Below are 19,785 nucleotides of genomic sequence, written 5' to 3'. Positions count from 1 at the left end.
TGTCGCTTTACTGGGAAAATTAACCCAAATTTTACATGATGTTATTGGTGTTGGATGATAGAGCACGAGACTCTTAATCCAAATTCGGGTCCTTGAATGTGTAGGATGTCATCAGAGTTTCTTCCAGGCATCTCTTCAGGGGGTTTCGTCCCCCCCCCCCACCCCCACCCACCGAAAAAGTTCTACCGCCCCCCCCCCCCCCCCGAACGAAATGAAATTTATATAATTTTTATAGAAAATATATACTTTTAACGGTGTCCGCCCCCCCCCCCCCCAAAAAAGGCCTACCGCCCCCCCCCCCCCCCCCCCGAAATTTTAAAGTGCCCCCCCCCCGGAGAAAAAAGTCTGGAAGAAACACTGGATGTCATTGAGTCCATTCAGCTCTAATGAGTACCTGACTTACGTTAAGGAAAGTAAAAGACTTGGCAAAATGCTGACCTCGCTATTATTTAATATGTTGAAAGACGAGAAAGAGATAAACTCTGCTTCACCTGCCTCATGGAACAGTCGCTTTGGAAAGGGTAACTTTATTGCCTGAGTAGAAACGGTAAGCAGTGTAACCTCAATCATAATTAGAGCTAATTGCCCCAATCATCGCAATGCGAGTTAATCTATTGAATTTAAAATTATAAATACTATTATTTTAAAACTTTAATTTCAAGCAACACATGATATTAACAGAAAATATCATAAGATTTTGGTTCAAACACTTTGTATTTGATAACATAATTCTATAATAACGAACTTTGATACAAAAGTCACGGCTAAAGTTAAAATATTATTAGGTTGACCATAATATGAGCAAAAAAAACAATAATATTAATTGATACAGTAGCACCTCGTGACGAGTGTTAACGGTGCGAGCACAGCGTACGTTTGCGTGTACGAACATGTATGCTCATTCTATGTGTTCGTGTACGTGTACGTACATGTACGCTCATGCTATGTGTGCGTTTACGTGTACGTACATGTACGCTCATGCTATGTGTGCTTGTATGTGTACGTATATGAACGCTCATGCTATGTGTGCTTGTATGTGTACGTATATGAACGCTCATGTTATGTGCGCGTGTACGAGTACGTACAGGTAAGCTCATGCTATGTGTGCGTGATAATTGCGCATAACCTGTTATCGCCTTTTCCTCTCATCTTATGAATATTTAATCCCTACAAATCAATACAGCTGTGTAGACAATGCAACTTTTATTAGGCTAATCTAAATAGATACAACACGAGCTTGTAGTTTAAGTATCGATCATAGTTTGCTAGCATTTCGGTGTATTAAAAAACCATTGCTATATTAAAAGGAAATGTCTTATGAACAATGTTCATTATGTTTTTATAATACACGTTTCAGTTATCTAGAACTACCTCAAATGTGATTATTTATAAAAATTAATTATAAAAATGCTGCATTAAAAATAAAAAGACTTAAGCACTAACATTTGTTGTTGTGTAAAAGTGATTTTTTTAATCACCAAAAATCTCAATAAATAACCAGATTATTAGACACTTTTTAGCTTGTTAACGTAAAATTTAACCAAAGCTGTTAGCTAAAGCTCGGAGATTAGCCCTCTATCTTGCTAAAAGTCTGGAAGAAACAAAGGGTTTAAGAAATACATGTAGTCTTTGAAAACAAAACAGAAACGCACCAAGAAACTAGAGACTATAAACTGATTATCGTTGATAACAATTGTCTTGAAAAGCTTATGTAAGCATATTAAATTTTAAAAAAAAAACATTCTGTTAAAAAAAATATGGCAAGCGATAAAATTATGGTTTCATTTTAACATCGTTGTGAGACCGCAATCGACTTTTATTTTTATATACCATATATATATAGAGAGAAAACAAATCACGTCCTGCCAGGGCGCCACCACCCATTACACTCATTTTCATATGTTGCATTAAATATGTGTACATTTCAAACATCTAAAAGATGTGGCAAATTTAGACATCATTGTCACAGAAATGATAAAATTAACTTTCCCGTTCAGATGGTGACAAATAAAAAAAAATAAAGGTAATAAATGTCGTCGCGGAACATAAATCCATTCAAAGTTAGTTCAATTATACATGTTATCTATATATATAAAAATCAATGTATGCTTGTTTGTTTGTTTGTTTGTTTGTCTTTTATGCATTACTACACCTCTTATCACATCGCCGTGAAACTTTGCGAAATTGTTGAGAATATTCCTGGGGAGGTTTCTGCGAAGAAAAAAAATTCAAATTCGCAGGGTTGGCGCCCTGGTAGGGCGTGATTTGTTTTTTCTCTATATGCGGTATATAAAAATAAAAGTCGATTTTAGTTTGACAGCGTTCACCCGATAGCCTTGAGACTTTTCTCACGATCGCCAAGAAACTTTGGGAAGATGTTGAAAATATTCATCGGGAGGTTTCTGCGCTAAAACCATTTTCAATTTTGCAGGGGCGGCGCCCCGGCAGGGCGCGATTTTTTCTCCGTTTATCCGATAGGCATGAAACTTTGGAGAGTTCATTATAACACTCCAAGGAAGGGTTCTGTAAAAAAATATTTTTAATTTCGCAAGGGCGGCGCCACGGAATGGCGGGATTTTTCTCTATATACTGTATATAAAAATAAAAAAAAGTGAATTGCGATGACACCGTTAACACGATCGCCATGAAAGTTTAGGAAGATGTTGAGAATATTCCTGGGGAGGTTTCTGCGCTAAAAAAAATTTTCAAATTTGAAGGGGGTGGCGCCCTGTCAGGGCGCGATTTGTTTTCTTTATGTAAATATATGGTATATAAAAATAAATGTCGATTACGGTCTCACAACGTTCATCCGATAGCCATCAAAGTTCAGGGACTTGATTAGAACACTCCAGGGAAGGTTTCTGTAAAAAAATCATTTTTAATTTCGCAAGAGCGGCGACACGGAATGGTGGGATTTTTCTCAATATACGGTATATACAAATAAAAGACTATTGCTTTTGGACGCAATTTATCCCGGTGCCATGAAACTTTAGGGAGTTGATGAATACTCCCGAGAAGGTTTCTGGGGCGGGAGGGGGGAATAGGGGTATGTGGGTGGTGGGGGGATTTAATTTTGCATGGGCACCCCCCCCCCTCGGCAGGATGCGATTTGGCGCCCTGGTCTTTCCCGTGAGCGCTATGGTGAAAACGTTCGGTCTAAACAGTGTGATAGACATAGGATAAGATGGGGCGTTACAAACGCTTACTAAATTGAATCAGGCGTGTCCTCTGGCGCCCTGGTAGGGTGCGATTAGGCTGCAAATAAAAATGTCTGTTTCGGCCACCAAAAGCTCACATGGGCCGCTGAGGGCCATGTAATACGTTTTATTTTAATAATCAGAAAAATTAAACAAGGTTAGATTATTAACTGGGATGTTTCTTTTTGTCCGTAAGAAAAATCCCAATAGTTTCGTCACTTTGCGAATGATGCAATTAGCATCTATTTTTAGATGATCCAAACTGAAATTGAGATCGAGCATCTAAGAATATACCATTAGTAACGCTACCATATTGCATCAGTCACACTGATGTTTAAAACGCGTCAAATAATTTAATTACGTGTTAAATAACAAATCATGTTCATTTGTGTCACTTTAGTGAATGACGCAATCTGCATTCTTTTTAACAGGGTGCTATTTTAAGGAGCCAGGGGTCGTACACCGCGCCTATGCGGTAGTGTAATCGGGGGGGGGGGGCTCCTGAGAGTGGGCCTCTACGTCTCTGACACATGGACTGTCACCGAAGTGTGTTCTACCATATTATTTCGATAAGTGATTAATGTAGACTCATGGTTTTCATGCGGTAGTGTAGGTAAACCCGTGTCCTTATATTTATGATCCAAGCGCAGGCATTGTTTACATTTAAATAACTCATTTTTAGAAAAGAAGGACACGCGTCTAAGAACTTATGATTGGTAACGCGTTGGTGAAATCCTTCTAATATATTTCGTCAAACTTTCTTCAATCCCCGCGGCAACACGCGGGGGTCGGGTACGCTAGTATTATATATATATATATATATATATATATATATATATATATATATATATATATATATATATATATATATATATATATATATTATATTTTTTCTTCAATTATATATAATGATATTTATTAATAGTCATTAATTCATTACCTGTTGTATACATATTTTCTGCCTGCACCGAAAAATCTATCTAAAACTTACAACATAAATCAACGCATATTTTATTAGCCAAATGGTTTTTCCACACATATACAGATATCCTTTTATGTTTTCCTTTTCTGTTTTACTCAAAATTCAACGTTCAAATTGCTAAGGCTTTGGAACCCTTTTTCATACAAGACTGAAACATTCCACATGCATTTAGCATTATACCATCAACCAAACGACGTTTATACATTAGACACTACTATTTAAATAACTATAAAGAGAAGCGTGAGTCTCTTCCTAAATATTAGTAATGGTATCCAATAGATACTAAAGTGACCCACGATTTTCTTTATAGTAATTTAAATAGTGCTGTCTAATATTCAGGAAGAGACCCACGCTTTTCTTTATAGCTATTTAAATAGTAGTGTATAATTTATTTTCTACTTTTTAGTGCATTATTACATAAAAGCTTGTTATTAAAACGTTTTTTTATGAATTTTTTTTCAGTACTTTACTTGTTTTATTTACAATAGTTACATGACTAAAAACCATTTTCAAGTTTATAGCTAAAGTTTCAGGAAAGTATTATGGGATGGCGCTGTCCAGTGGTAAAGAACTAGACTGCTGACCCGACAAAGAACCATTGCGCGCCTATTGAACGTGATGGCGCGCTTTTGACGAAGAGTCCCCCTCGATGCACGCCCAACACGGCCGCCATGACGCGTGTGGATAGAACTGCCTACTAATTAGGTCCAAATTTTAATTAATTCACAAAAAAATAATTAGGCGACCAATTAAGTCAAATTGAATGTCACGATGCATTGCCTTCATGTCTTGACCCACGTACCAATCACGAACCGTATCTGTTAGTTAGAAGTGCCTGCAATTTCACACGGCCGTTTTGATCTAGACAGACAGACTGAGACTGACGAGGAAGCAAGTCAAATAAAACATTGTAAAAACTGCTCAAACAATTTTGTTGTAGCATGCAAAGTTCATACCCAAACATGAAATCGATTGCCTTTCGAGTTTTTGTTCCTTTTGGGTCTTTAAAACAAAAAAAAAAGAAATAAATTAAATGGTGAAAATGACATGAGGTTGGCGTTAACAAAAACTCAACCGAAATTTATTAGGCTAGTGATATCAAATTTCACCCATCGAATTAAAACAGTTATCATGATTAATTAATATTGAATGTCTACTAGAAAATCATATTTTTGTGCTTTATAATTTTCTCACTAATTTCGACTTTTTAATTCTATGGGGGTCGTGGGTGACTTATTTTTTTTATAAAAGATGGTCGCCACTCGAAAACGTTTGGGGAACCACTGTGTTAAATAGATGAGTATAATCACATGAAAAGAAAACCCAAGTGAACTAATTAAAAGCTTAGGATGTGTGTTTAGTAGTTTATTTACAAATCAACACAAATTATTTAATCATCAAATTTCCTCGGGCCAAATTGGATCTTTTACGACACTAACCTACTTGACAATTTTGGAATAAATCGGTTGGTGTAACCTCTTTCTTAATATTCGATCTTTTTCAAATTATCAACAACACGTTATCAAGTTTTAGAAAATAGATTTATTACATAGGTTGACATTTGTGCTTATATTATGTTAGTAGGTTTGTTACTTAGGTTGATAAGTTTACTTGTATTATGTCTGCTGTGTTCAATATAAGGCGGATTTGTTCATATGTGTGATTATGGTGTGTTTCACTGCAATGAAATATAATCAATACCATTTAAGGTAATATTTTAAAGAGAAAATAATAATACACCACCAATCGTTCAATTTTTATTGTTTTCGACACTTGAAACATCTAAAAGAAGTTTCAAATTTAGAAATCATGGTCACAGAAATGATAAAATTCACAGTCCCGTTCAGATGGTGACAAATTACAAAAAAAAAACTTAGCCAGATGACGCCGGTGTTTAAATCAAATCCATTCAAAGTTCGATCAATTATATAAGGGACATTTAGAAACGCATACGATAATAACACTGTCAATAACATTTTAATCACTTTTTGTTTTCTGAAATTGTTCTTTGTGATTTTAATTTTTCTTGAAGAATTGTGCAATTTTAGCATTATTAATAAAGTGCATAGACATATGATTGACAGAGGAGCAATAGCTTCAAGAAATCGTGAAAAAATTTCAAAAAAATAAAGGAATTGTTCCATATTATACACCGCTTTAGAGCTAAAAATATTATTTGAGAGAAATTTTATTAAAAAATTGATAACGTAAGAATTCAGAAACACATTTATAAACAGCATACAGATGGCAAGAAGGATAACAATACTCTTGATTCTTTTAGGTGTGCACATATTATGAACATTGAAGGGCAAGTACACAGCTAATAAGCGTTCAATGGAAATTAACGCCACAATGTAATTATAATAATTTTCAGCTGTACTATTTATGACCGCGATGATGCTCAAAAGATCATAAAAGTCAGCGAATTCTGGTGTCAAACACAGAATATAATGAAAAACATGTCTATATAGGCCAGTGAATGATAAAACAGCATCAGAAATAGACAGAGAAAACATGAACACGTTGGTTGACGTGTTCATACCTTGGCGGTAGAGAATCACCATGGCAACCGTGTCGAAGAGCATCCCACATACGTTAGCTATATAAAGCAGTATTAATTCGATATCTATAACATATTTAAGCATCATAATTTTCAAGACAGAATAAATCCCCTTTAGGTAATCACACACAAAAAAATAATTCAATAATACTGTTGCTGTCAGTAATGATAGTAATAATTTGAAACTTATATTGTTTGTGTTTCATCTGATATATTCAAAATCTGAAATAAAATAAAAATTCAATTTATTTAGAAAATTTCACAATTTGTTTAGGTAAAACATAGTTAAATAAACCAATATATTCCGTTTAACATATGTAAAATCTTATATATTACTAATAATATTACATATACTTATTTCTGCATTTTGGTGACAGACATTTCTCTTCAATTTAAAAAATAGTATTTATTTAAGTTGTTTACATTACTTGGTTTTCATTTCTAAAGACTTAACATTAGTTGGTCGCATTGTAGCTGACAAAACAACAAACAATTCACTTTGATTAATTATTTGCAAAATGGATAATTAAAACTATGTGAAGACTATTACTAATTATAAATTGAGCATACCAAAAACTGAGCATAACAGTTACTATTATGGATTGGAAGTGAATAAAAGAAAAATGCATACACTACAAGAAACTAAACATTACAATTGTGAAAATACACACACACACAAGTGTAATATGACAACCATTTAAAAATGAATAAAAATAAAAGAACCATCTTAAATAATAGTAAAATAGTTGAAAATACTAATTTTGCTTTTTATTTTGAAAAATTACAGTTTTTGATACACACCTAAGTAAATATATATATATATATATATATATATATATATATATATATATATATATATATATATATATATACATTTATTCTTTAGTCACGTAAATAACAAAAGTGACTGAGGCATTAATTTGGTGAACTACATATGAAAAAATACAAATGAATATATCATATTGAATTGATAAACTTGCTTCTGAGAAATAAACTTGTATAAGTTTTGTTGGAAAAATGACAACTAAAAAGGTTACATACGCGATAAGAACAAGCCTTGTTACTTTTAGATCCTTCATTTTTTTAGTTGTCAATGATGGTATATAGGGTCTATTTAAGTTTCGTGACACAATAAATATTTTTAACATAATCATAATGGCACAAAACACCACAATAATAAAAGGGACAGATGATGTTATTATGAATATATCTAAACTATATAGATAAAAAACATGGTCGAAATCATTAATATTAGACTCATCCGTTTCTTTGAATGCCAATGCATATTTAACGAAATAAAAAACGTAGTTAGATTCAAACAAGATTGCGATCGCAGAATAAATAAAAATGAAAACTAAAGAACACTTTATTTTTCTTGTGTTGAAACGCTTAGATACACTGAAAGGCAGGTAGATAAACGCAAATCTTTCAACAGTGATCAAAGCAACTTGGTGAAAACTTGCTAGAATGGCGAAACGATTGATTGCAACTGTGATACTATAGTAATCCAATCTCATACCACTGAACACAGTGTAACAAAACCTGCTGCATATAAACAAGAACACCAATTGAATACCAGTGATGGAAAACAACAGGTGGGTGGCGGCAACAGAGGCGATGACGATGTTAACTGAGTCTTTAAGTCCGCGAGATACGATGTCTATTAGTATCAAAATATTACCCATACTTCCCAGAATAATCAAAACACCTGTGAGTACTATAGTAAAGAAATAAAGAATATCATCCGTTATCGGCACATGATAAACCCATCTATCATAAACCGATAGTGGCAATGGCTTGTCGTTTGAGTTATTGCCCATGTCACGTATTTCTACTTTAAACACAGTTTGTTAGCAGACGTAAATAATACTTGAAGCTGAAACAATTATATTGTTAAAAAAAGTTTTTTCACTAAAATTAAATTAATGTAATAAAATTCGAATATAAATCATTCCAGTTCTAATTTGAAACGTCAATACAATGCAACAGTTGAAAGTTTAAAATCTATTTCTTATATGAATGATTTTAAAATGGCTCAACACTAGAGCGGTCTTGACCCTCTAACATAATAGTCCTTGGGGCAGTTAAAGTAGAGTTACCATGTTTGAGTAACTTTTCGTATAAAGGGATAGTGTGGTCAGTATTATGCATAGCCGCCTTTCCTTTACCTATCGTCAGACATGATCCGTACTTAAGAATTTCGGTCAGACTAGCGCTCTACCAATCAAGCACTCAGCCTCTAAAAATATTCATCTATAGCTCTATTCATCTGCAGCATAAAAACAAATAGAAATTGACACATGTAGGAACAAATTGCAAATTCAAATTTGTGTCAAATATTTTATCAACACCGACCAAGATAGATTTTCATTAGCACAATTAGAACTGAGTGGTCTAGCGGTAGAGACCTGGACTGCTAACCCATAAGTCTCGAGTTCGAATCAGGGTTCAAGTCAGTAGATCGTCCCAGAGTCCACCCAACTCTGATTGGTACCTAACTCATTTTAGGGAAAGTAAAGACAGCTGGGCATAGTGCTGACCACACTATTTCTTCATAAGCCGAGGTCACAGAAACAAGTGAACTCTAATTCACTTGCCCCATAGACCGTTAGTTTTGAAAGGGAAACTTTAATTTACTTTACAATATTTTAGACTATTAAAGTAAAAAAAAAATATCAGTGCTTCTGAAAAAAATATTATATTTCCATTTAGGACTCAGACGAGCGATTAAATAGGCAAACATCATCTCAAATTCAGAGCGGTTTTAAATATAGTGTAACATAATGTTAGAACGTAAAGAAAACCACAGACGGCAAAAACATTAATGATGAATACTGGAGATTACAAGTAAGAAGTCTAGACATCATTAAACAGAGAGTTAAAGAAAGACGCCTGAAAATCGAAATCCTGTATTATATATAAATAAATAAATAATAAATAAATAAATTAATTAATTAATTAATATATATATATGTATATATATATATATATATATATATATATATATATATATATATATATATATATATATATATACATATATATACATATATATATACGTATACATATATATACATATGTACATAGATATTATGTCTGAATGTATATAAACATACATGTTTATATAAACATATTTATTATATATACACACATATTTAACATATATATATATATGTATATATATATATATATATATATATATATATATATATATATATATATATATATATATATATATATATATATATATATATATATATATACTTTATAACAAAATACTGTGTGAAAAAATGTTTATTTGACTACAAACAATGCGACTGACGCTAGGATAAAACGAGAATTATTGACCGAGGAGGATGTGTTTTACGTACCTGGCTTTAAAGCTTTCCACAGCGTATATATTCTCTTCTGGCTGGGTTGCTCAAATCGTTACATTAAATTTTATTTTCATCTGAACAACTAGCAACAACATTATTTTCTTACGAAGTGTTGTGAATGATAGACGGAATAACTGTTAGTAAGATGGCCATAAGTAGTTGTTTTAGATTGGAATATTATGGAAACATATATAGAGAATTGTTATTGCATAAATTGAAAAAGTTATTTATTTTGCCTGAAAATAAAATGAATATTGCAACATTGTCGTTTTTATAATTAGATTTCTCGGACCTTTTCATATTTTTCAACCCCATAGTGGACTTATCCCTGAAAATGTATCTAGAAAATGTCTGAATTTCAGATTAAATGTCTATAAAAAAATAGGAATTCTTTATCTGCCGTGAATTATTGTGTGTAAGTAAAATCAGATATTATTGTGCGTCACGACGTAATAAATATATTTCAGTCTATAGTTAGTGTTATACACGGATTTTACTACTGCTTCAAAGACATGATTTAAGCTTTGCAAAGAAAGTTTTGAAAAATTCATTACTGTATTAGTGTTTTACATCTCACACATTTTCCAAATGTTTCCGTCACAAAGAACACGTTGCAAACTGAAGTGTTTTCTTTATTGTTATTTTAGGAATGTTGCAAAGAAAAGGCAAACAATAGACACAAAGGTGTAAAACACTTTTTCAAATAAACAAGAGCTGTTAATAATTAGTTCAAGCATATATATATATATATATATATATATATATATATATATATATATATATATATATATATATATATATATATATAAGTATAAGTATATTTATTAATATTAAATTTGTTTTTATGTTTTTGTACATATCGTATTTTCATAGTAAACAACAACTATTTTAACTGAGGAATATCTCACAATTCGGGGTGTGTCGTACGCAGGGGTGTATATGATGTTACGAGTAAATACCAAAGTAGGCATTTTTACTTACAATGTTTAGGTTAGCGTTCAGTCCTATTTTTCTTCTTTGCTCTTAATTGTAATGTTGGACGGGGTTTATTATTACGTATCAACTTCTTATGAACCATACTGGCCGTTGACTCCTATTTCAGTTTTTTAACAGCTTTTTTAAAATTGCTTCCCGGTCTAGATCGAAACTGGAGCGCGAAATTTTGGCACTTCTAACTGATCAATTTCTCTAAAATTCGACACGTCGACCAAGACCCAATGAAAATAAAAATGACATTAAATTAGACTTAATTAGATGACTAATTAATTTTAAATGAATCAATTAAAATGTTGTCTTGTCCCTTGTGGGACCTCAACTGTCGATGTTGTAACAAGCTTTAATTTTGTTCGCTGGACTCTAGATTTAGACCAGGGGTCTCCAAACTACGGATGCGGCCCTCGAGGTCCTCTCATCCGGCCCGCGGAGATCTCTTTGTTCACGAGAAAAAAATGTTTGTTAGAGGTGGCTGAGGAGCTTTGCCCAGAAATTTCAAAACAATTTGAAAATGTAGCTTTGGGTGCAAATACCATTGCCCTCCGTGTTGCAGACATTGATGAAAATATTGTGACTCAAATAGTGAAAACTGCTAACAAGTTTCGCAATTTTTCAATTGCAATGGATAAGTCGCTGGACAGCTGTTCCATGTTTTTGGAACAAGTCAGGGCAACAACTTGACGCACTTCAGCAGTGCAAGGTCTTCATGGCTGAAGCAACAGCTGAGTTCCCCACATCATTTGCATGCGAGATCATCAAAGACCTCCAGCTGCAGTTTCAGTAGCAGTTTTCTGACTAGAATTCAAAGGCAGAAGAATTGAGACCGTTTTAAACCCCGATTGTAAATGTAAACAAATGTAAACAGTTGCCCAGATGAACTGCAGATGGTGGTCATTGCAAATGACCTCCTCAGAGACAAGTTAAAAAATGGCTGGTGGGTTTTCGTGTTTGTCCAAGGAGAACAAACTTGGACCTCAAATATGTTGTTGGCCCCCGACAATGTTTCTTTCAGACTTTTTAACCTGGGGAGGGGGCATTTTAAGTGTGTATATATTTCTACATAAATATTATTCCGTAAGGGGTGGGGGGTGGGGGACTCCGCCACCCCAAAGAGATGCATGAAAGAAACTGATATTTATATGGGCAGATAATACATTTTAAACGATTTGAAACTTAGTAGGAAAAGTACCACTTCCGGTTATCGGAAATCGCTCAAAAGTTGATACGGATCTACGATTTTGATAAAATACTTATATATGAAATTTAATCAACCTAGCTGTAACGGTACTCAAGTTATCGTGTTTACACACGGACAGACAGACGGACAGACAGACAGACAGACACACAGACAAACGGACAAGATTGCAAAATTATGTTTTTCCGTATTAGTGAGGTGTAAAACGTCGAGATTTGTAAAAATCTCGAATTTTTTTTTGCACGATTACAAGACTTTCTCTATACTTCGTATATACGAGAAAGTAAAAATGTGTAAAATTGGATTTATCTCCCTTGAGTGTTTTATAAGCTTTAGGAAAAGTTCTTTCAAAGACTCCCCCGCCTCCTCCTTACAAGTAGTGAATAGATAAAATAATCGTTTGCGAACTTCCTAGCTGTACATTCTCCACTTCAAATTTTATCAGACACTAGACAGCGGGTATTACTTTAATAGCATATTATTAATTTGATAAATTTTATTAATAAAACAAGGAAGGTAATAATTTTTTCTATTATTAGTACATGAATTAATTGAACATTTAAATTAAATCGTATAGGAGTGTGAAGTTCTGGCCAATTGTGAGTCGTCAAAAAAATTATGACGTCGTTTATAAAATGTGACTTAACTCAGGTTTTCCTCCTCGTGAGGCGAGTACATACATCTGTACATGTAAACTTTTTTTGTCTGTCTTTTATGCATTACTGCACCATTCATGCTATCGCAATGAAAATGTGGGAAGTTTTTGAGTGCACTTCCGCAAAGGCTTCCGTCATGGGCCTAACATTTGATTCTTCTTCTTCGAAAAAGCAAACGAAAACAGAGCAAATCCAAACGCAAGCCCGACCACACATGCAAACCCAACCCAAACACAAAGAAAACACAAACGCAAACATTAATGCAATACAGTCAACCCCGGGGCGCCATATTGCACCATGCTGGGGCACCGGCGGAACCGCCTGTTTTAGCTTAATAAACGACTACAGTACCCCAACCTATTCATAGTCTTTTGCAATCACTTAAACGAACGTAGGTGCCAAAGCGAACACGGGAACATCCGGGACGCGAAATAGCGCCAGAGGACGCCCGGATTTGTTTCACTTAATTATTATAGTAATCTTTTTTATCCAATTGTTTTTTCGGTAGTAAAGCTTTATACTGCTAAATGTACAGTTAAAAGCGTCCTCTGAAAGAAAGGTACGCACGGTGACGTAAAAAAGGTAACATTCAGCAAGATTGGTACTACCGACAAAAAAGAATTCCTCTTCGTGCGCCAAAAAGGACAGACAAAACAAATGCGTAAAAAAGACAGATAATAACCTGCGGGAATTCCTGTTCCCGAATAAAGATGTCTTTTGTTACTTCAACTGTCTTTGATTAAAAATAAGAAGAAGAAAACAGTACGTTCAGTGTATAAAATAAATAAAAGGCAGTATTTAAAATACCTTTCACGTATCACTTGATCAATCCACGCTAATTATGTAATATTTTTCCCCAACACCAAAACAAAGTAATAAAAGGTACAATTTTCCCTCCCGTTGTAATGTTTTTTATAAAGGGAAGTAATTTCGTTTTCCTAATTTATCAAGGGACGTAATGAGCGCTAAAAGACTAATGCAAATAATTTTCAGACAATTAGAATTTGTGTAAAAGGTGATTTTTTTTTATTTTGGTTAATAAATATCTTAAAAATTATTACTTTTAGTATCAAAAACAAAAATTATTTTAACACATCTTCAATATTAATGTTTTAAAAATTATGAATGTAACCAATAAACACTTTAAATGGTTAATACTATAAGAATGGGGCCTATTATATTATAATATTTCTTAGAATTCCTCTATTACAAACATTTTAGAACCATACAGAATTGAATTGATATGTGTAAAAGGTGATTTTTTTTTATTTTGGTTAATAAATATCTTAAAAATTATTACTTTTAGTATCAAAAACGAAAATTATTTTAACACATCTTCAATATTAATGTTTTAAAAATTATGAATGTAACCAATAAACACTTTAAATAAAACAAATTATAAATGTAAACTAAAAACACTTTAAATGTTTAATACTATAAGAATGGGGTCAATTAAATTCCAAAATTTTTAGTAATCCTCGGTTACGAACATTTTGAACCATACAGAATTGAAATGCTATGTTAGATCATGGGTTCCCAAACTGGGGCTTCCTAAGGGGTCGCCATCTGGTCGCTAACTGGTAGAACTTGGCAATGAAAGAGACAACTAAATATTTAGCAGAATATCTTAAATTCGGCTTTACTAACATCAATGGAAAAAGAATAGAGAAAAAAACAATGCGTACTGTGCAAAGTTGTTTTCAGTCTTGAGTCTATGAAACCTTCAAAACTAAAACGTCATTTGAGACGAGTCATTCGAAACACGACGCTAAAAAAAGATATGGAGTTCTTTCGTCGAAATGAAGCTTGTTGCAAACGTCAAAGACTTAATCGAACATGAAGTTTTCACCATGAAAACACAGCATTAGTGTAAGCATCATATTATGAAGTCGCATTAGAACTTGCCAGACAAAAAAAGATCACACAATATTAGAAAATCTCATCAAACCTTGCATGTTGAGGATGGTGACATTAATTATTGGGTATCACAGTACATTAAATGTCCAACAAATATCACTATCTAATAATACTATTCAGCTGCATATAAAAGACATGTCCCTAGCTGTTAAAAACTAATTTTGAATGAAATTGAACTGTCGCCATAGTTTCATTTTCAAGTTGATGAATCAACAGACGTGAGTTCGTGTTTCCAGTTGCTTGTCTCTATGAAATATATTCATTCGGATGATAGCAAAGAAGAGTTGATATTTTATTTATAGTCATTAATTCATTACCTGTTGTATACATATTTTCTGCTTACACAGAAAAATCTATCTAAAACTTACAACATAAATTAACGCATATTTTATTAGCCAAATGGTTCTTCCACACATAAACAGAAGTCCTTTTATGTTTTCCTTCTTTTTTTTACTTAAAATTCAACATTCAAATTGCTAAGACTTTGGAACCCTTTTTCATACAAGACTGAAACATTCCACATGCATTTAGCATTACACCATGTACAAAACTACGATTATACATTAGACACTACTATATAAAATACTATAAAGAAAAGTGTGGGTCTCTTCCTAAACATTAGTAATGGTATCCAATAAATACTAAAGTGCTCCACGCTTTTCTTTATAGTAATTTAAATAGTACTGTCTAATGTTTAGGAAGAGACCCACGCTTTTCTTTATAGGTATTTAAATAGTAGTGTATAATTTATATTCTACTTTTTAGTGCATTATTACATAAAAGCTTGTTATTAAAACGTTTTTTTTATGAAATTTTTTTTCAGTACTTTACATGTTTTAGTTACAATAGTTACATGACTAAAAACCATTGTCAAGTTTATAGCTAAAGTTTCAGTAAAGTATTATGGGATGGCGCAGTCCAGTGGTAAAGAACTAGACTGACTCGAGAAGGAAACATTGCGCGCCTATTGAACGTGATGACGCGCTTTTGACGTAAAGCCCACCCCCACCCCTTCGATGCACGCCCTACACGGCCGTCATGACGCGTGTGGATAGATCTGCCTACTAATTAGGTCCAAATTTTAATTAATTCACACAAAAGTTATTAAGCGACCAATTAAGTCAAATTGAATGTCACGATGCATTGCCTTCATGTCTTGACCCACGTACTAATTACGAACCGTATCTGTTAGTTAGAAGTGCCTGCAATTTCACACGGCCGTTTCGTTGTAGACAGACAGACTGACGACAGACTGACGAGGAAGCAAGTTGAATAAAACCTTGTAAAAACTGCTTAAACAATTTTGGTGTAGTATGCAAAGTTCACACCCAAACGTGAAATCTATTGCCTTTCGAGTTTTTGTTCCATTTGTTTCTTTAAAAACAAAACAAAGAAATAAATTAAATCCTGAAAATGACATGAGGTTGGCGTTAACAAAAACTCAACCGCAATTTATTAGGCTAGTGATATGCATTCAAATTTCACCCATCGAATTAAAACAGTTATTATGATTAATTCATATTGAATGTCTACTAGAAAATCATATTTTTGTGCTTTATAATTTTCTCACTAATTTCGACTTTTTAATTCTATGGGAGTCGCGGGTGACTTATTTTTTTTATAAAAGAGGGTCGCCACTCGAAAAAGTTTGGGAACCACTGTGTTAAATTGATGAGTATAATCACATGAAAAAAAAACCCAAGTGAACTAATTAAAAGCTTATGATGTGTGTTTAGTAGTTTATTTACAAATCAACACAAATTATTTAATCATCAAATTTCCTCGGGTCAAATTGAATCTTTTACGACCCTAACCTACTTGACAAGTTTGGAATAAATCGGTTGGTGAAACCTCTTTCTTAATATTCGACCTGTTACGAGTTATCAACAACACGTTATCAAGTTTTAGAAAAATAGATTTATTACATAGGTTGACATTTGTGCTTATATAATGTTAGTAGGTTTATTACATAGGTTGATGTGTGTACTTGTATTATGTCTGCTGTGTTCAATATAAGGTGGATTTGTTCATATATGTGATTTTAGTGTGTTTCACTGCAATGAAATATATTCAATATCATTTAAGATAATATTTTATAAAGAGTAAATCATAATACACCACCATACGTTCAATTTTTATTGTTTTCTAAACTTGAAACATCTAAAAGAAGTGGCAAATTTAGAAATCATGGTCACAGAAATGATAAAATTAACAGTCCCGTTCAGATGGTGACAAATTACAAAAAATAAAGGTAGCAAGGTTCTGTCGCTGTACGGAAATAAATGCAAAGTTCGATCAATTATATAAGGGATATTTAGAAACGCATACAATAATAACACTGTCAATAACATTTTAATCACTTTTTGTTTTCTGAAGTTGTTCTTTGTGATTTTAATTTTTGTTGAAGAATTGTGCAATTTTAGTATTATTGATAAAGTGCATAGACATATGATTGACAAAGGAGCAATAGCTTCTAGAAAACGTGAAAAAATTTGAACAAAATAAATGAAATAGTTTATATTATACACCGATTTAGGGCTAAAATTATTATCTGAGAGAAATCTTGTTAAAAAAATGATAACGTTATAATTCTGAAACACATTTATGAACAGCACACAGATGGCAAGAAGGGTAACAATACACTTAATACGTTTAGGTTTGCAGAGATTAAGAACATTGAAGGGCAAGTACACAGCTATTAAACGTTCAATGGAAATTGAGGCTACTATATAATAATAATACGTATTAGCTGTACTATTTATGATCGCGATGACGTTTAAAGGATCATAAAATTCATATTCATCTTTTGATGACATATCCAGAACATAAAAATAAACATGTCTGAATAGGGCCGTGGTTGATAAAAGAAAATCAGAAACAGACAGAGTAAACATGAACACGTTGGTTGACGTGTTCATACCTTGGCGGTAGAAAATCACTATGGCAATCGTGTCGAAGAGCATCCCACATGCGTTAGCTATATAAAGCAGTAATAAAAAGATATCTTCAATATATTTAAGCATCGTAATTTTCAAGACAGAATGAATCCCCTGTAGGTTATAACACACAATACTATTCAATAATACTCTTGCTGTCGTCAATAAAAGTAATAAGTTTTAAACTAATATTGTTTGTTTTTTATCTGATATTTTTAAAATCTGAAATAAAATAAAAATTCAATATATTTAAGTCATTCCACATTATGTATAGGTAAAACGCAGCTAAATCATCCATTATATTTCGTCTAATATATAAAAGCTTATATATTACTAATAATATTACATATGCATAGTTATGCATTTTAGCGACAGACATTTCATTTCAATTAAAAAAATAATATTTATTAAAGTTGTTTACATTATTTGGTTTTCATTTCTAAAGACTTAACATTAGTTGGTCGCATGGTAGCAAAGGGACAACAAACAATTCTCTTTGATTAATTATTTCCAAAAAAGATAATTAAAACTATGTGAAGACTATTACCAATTATAAATTGAGCATACCAAAAGTTGAGCATGGAAATGACTATTATGGATTTGAAGTGAATAAAGAAAAATGCATAAACTACAAGAAACTAAATATTACGAACGTGAAAAAACACGAAAAATCTTTTTATATGACAACAATTAAACAATTAATCAAAATGAAAGAACAATCTTCAAAAATTGTAAAATAGTTGAAAATACTGATTTTGCTTTTTATTTTGCAAAATTACAATTCTTTGATACAAACCTAAGTATATATATATATATATATATATATATATATATATATATATATATATATATATATATATATATATATATATATATATATACATATCTAGGCCTATACACATTTATTCATTAGTCACGTAAATAACAAAAGTCACTGAGGCATTAATTTGGTGAATTATATATGAAAAAAAAACAAATGAAACTATCATATTGAATTGATAAACTTGCTTCTGAGAAATAAACTTGTATAAGCTTTGTTGGAAAAATGACCACTAAAAAGGTTACACACGTGATAAGAACAAGTCTTGTTACTTTTAGATCCTTCATTTTTTTCGTTGTCAATGAAGGTATAGAGTTTTTATTTAAGTTTCGTGACATAATAAATATTTTTAACATAATCATAACCATACAAAACACCACAATAAAAAAAGGGACTGATGTTGTTATTATGAATATATCTAAACTATATCGATAAAAAACATGGTCGAAATCATTAATATTAGACTCATCCGTTTCTTTGAATGCTAATGCATATTTAACTAAATAAAAAACGTAGTTAGATTCAAACAAGATTGCGATCGTAGAATAAATATAAATAAAACCTAAAGAACACTTTATTTTTCCTGTGTTGAAACACTTAGATACACTGAAAGGCAGGTAGATAAACACAAATCTTTCAACAGTGATCAAAGCAACTTGGTGAAAACTTGCTAGAATGGCGAAACGATTGATTGCAACTGTGATAGTATAGTAATCTAATCTTATACCGCTGAACACATTGTAACAAAACCGGCTGCAGATGAACAAGAACACCAACTGAATACCAGTGATTGAAAACAACAGATGGGTGGCGGCAACAGAGGCGATGACGATGTTAACTGAGTCTTTATGTCCGCGAGATACGATGTCTATTAGTATCAAAATATTACCCATACTTCCCAGAATAATCAAAACACTTGTCAGTACTATAGTACAGAAATAAAAAATATCATCCGTTATCGGAAAATAATTACTCCATATATCATAAACCGATAGTGGCAATGGCTTGTCGTTTGAGCTATTGCCCATGTCACTCATTTCTAGTTTAAACACAGTTTGTTAGGAGAATTATAAAAATAATTGAAGCTGAAAAAGTTATATTGTATCAAAAAACATTATAAGTTGTTTCACTAAAATTAAATTAAATAAATAA

This window comes from Physella acuta, unplaced genomic scaffold (assembly GCF_028476545.2).
Source record: "Physella acuta isolate Inbredline_101_S28 unplaced genomic scaffold, ASM2847654v3 ptg000009l, whole genome shotgun sequence".
NCBI lineage: Eukaryota > Metazoa > Mollusca > Gastropoda > Physidae > Physella > Physella acuta.
The sequence above is the reverse complement of the archived record's forward strand: the minus strand, read 5'-3'. Positions refer to the sequence as shown.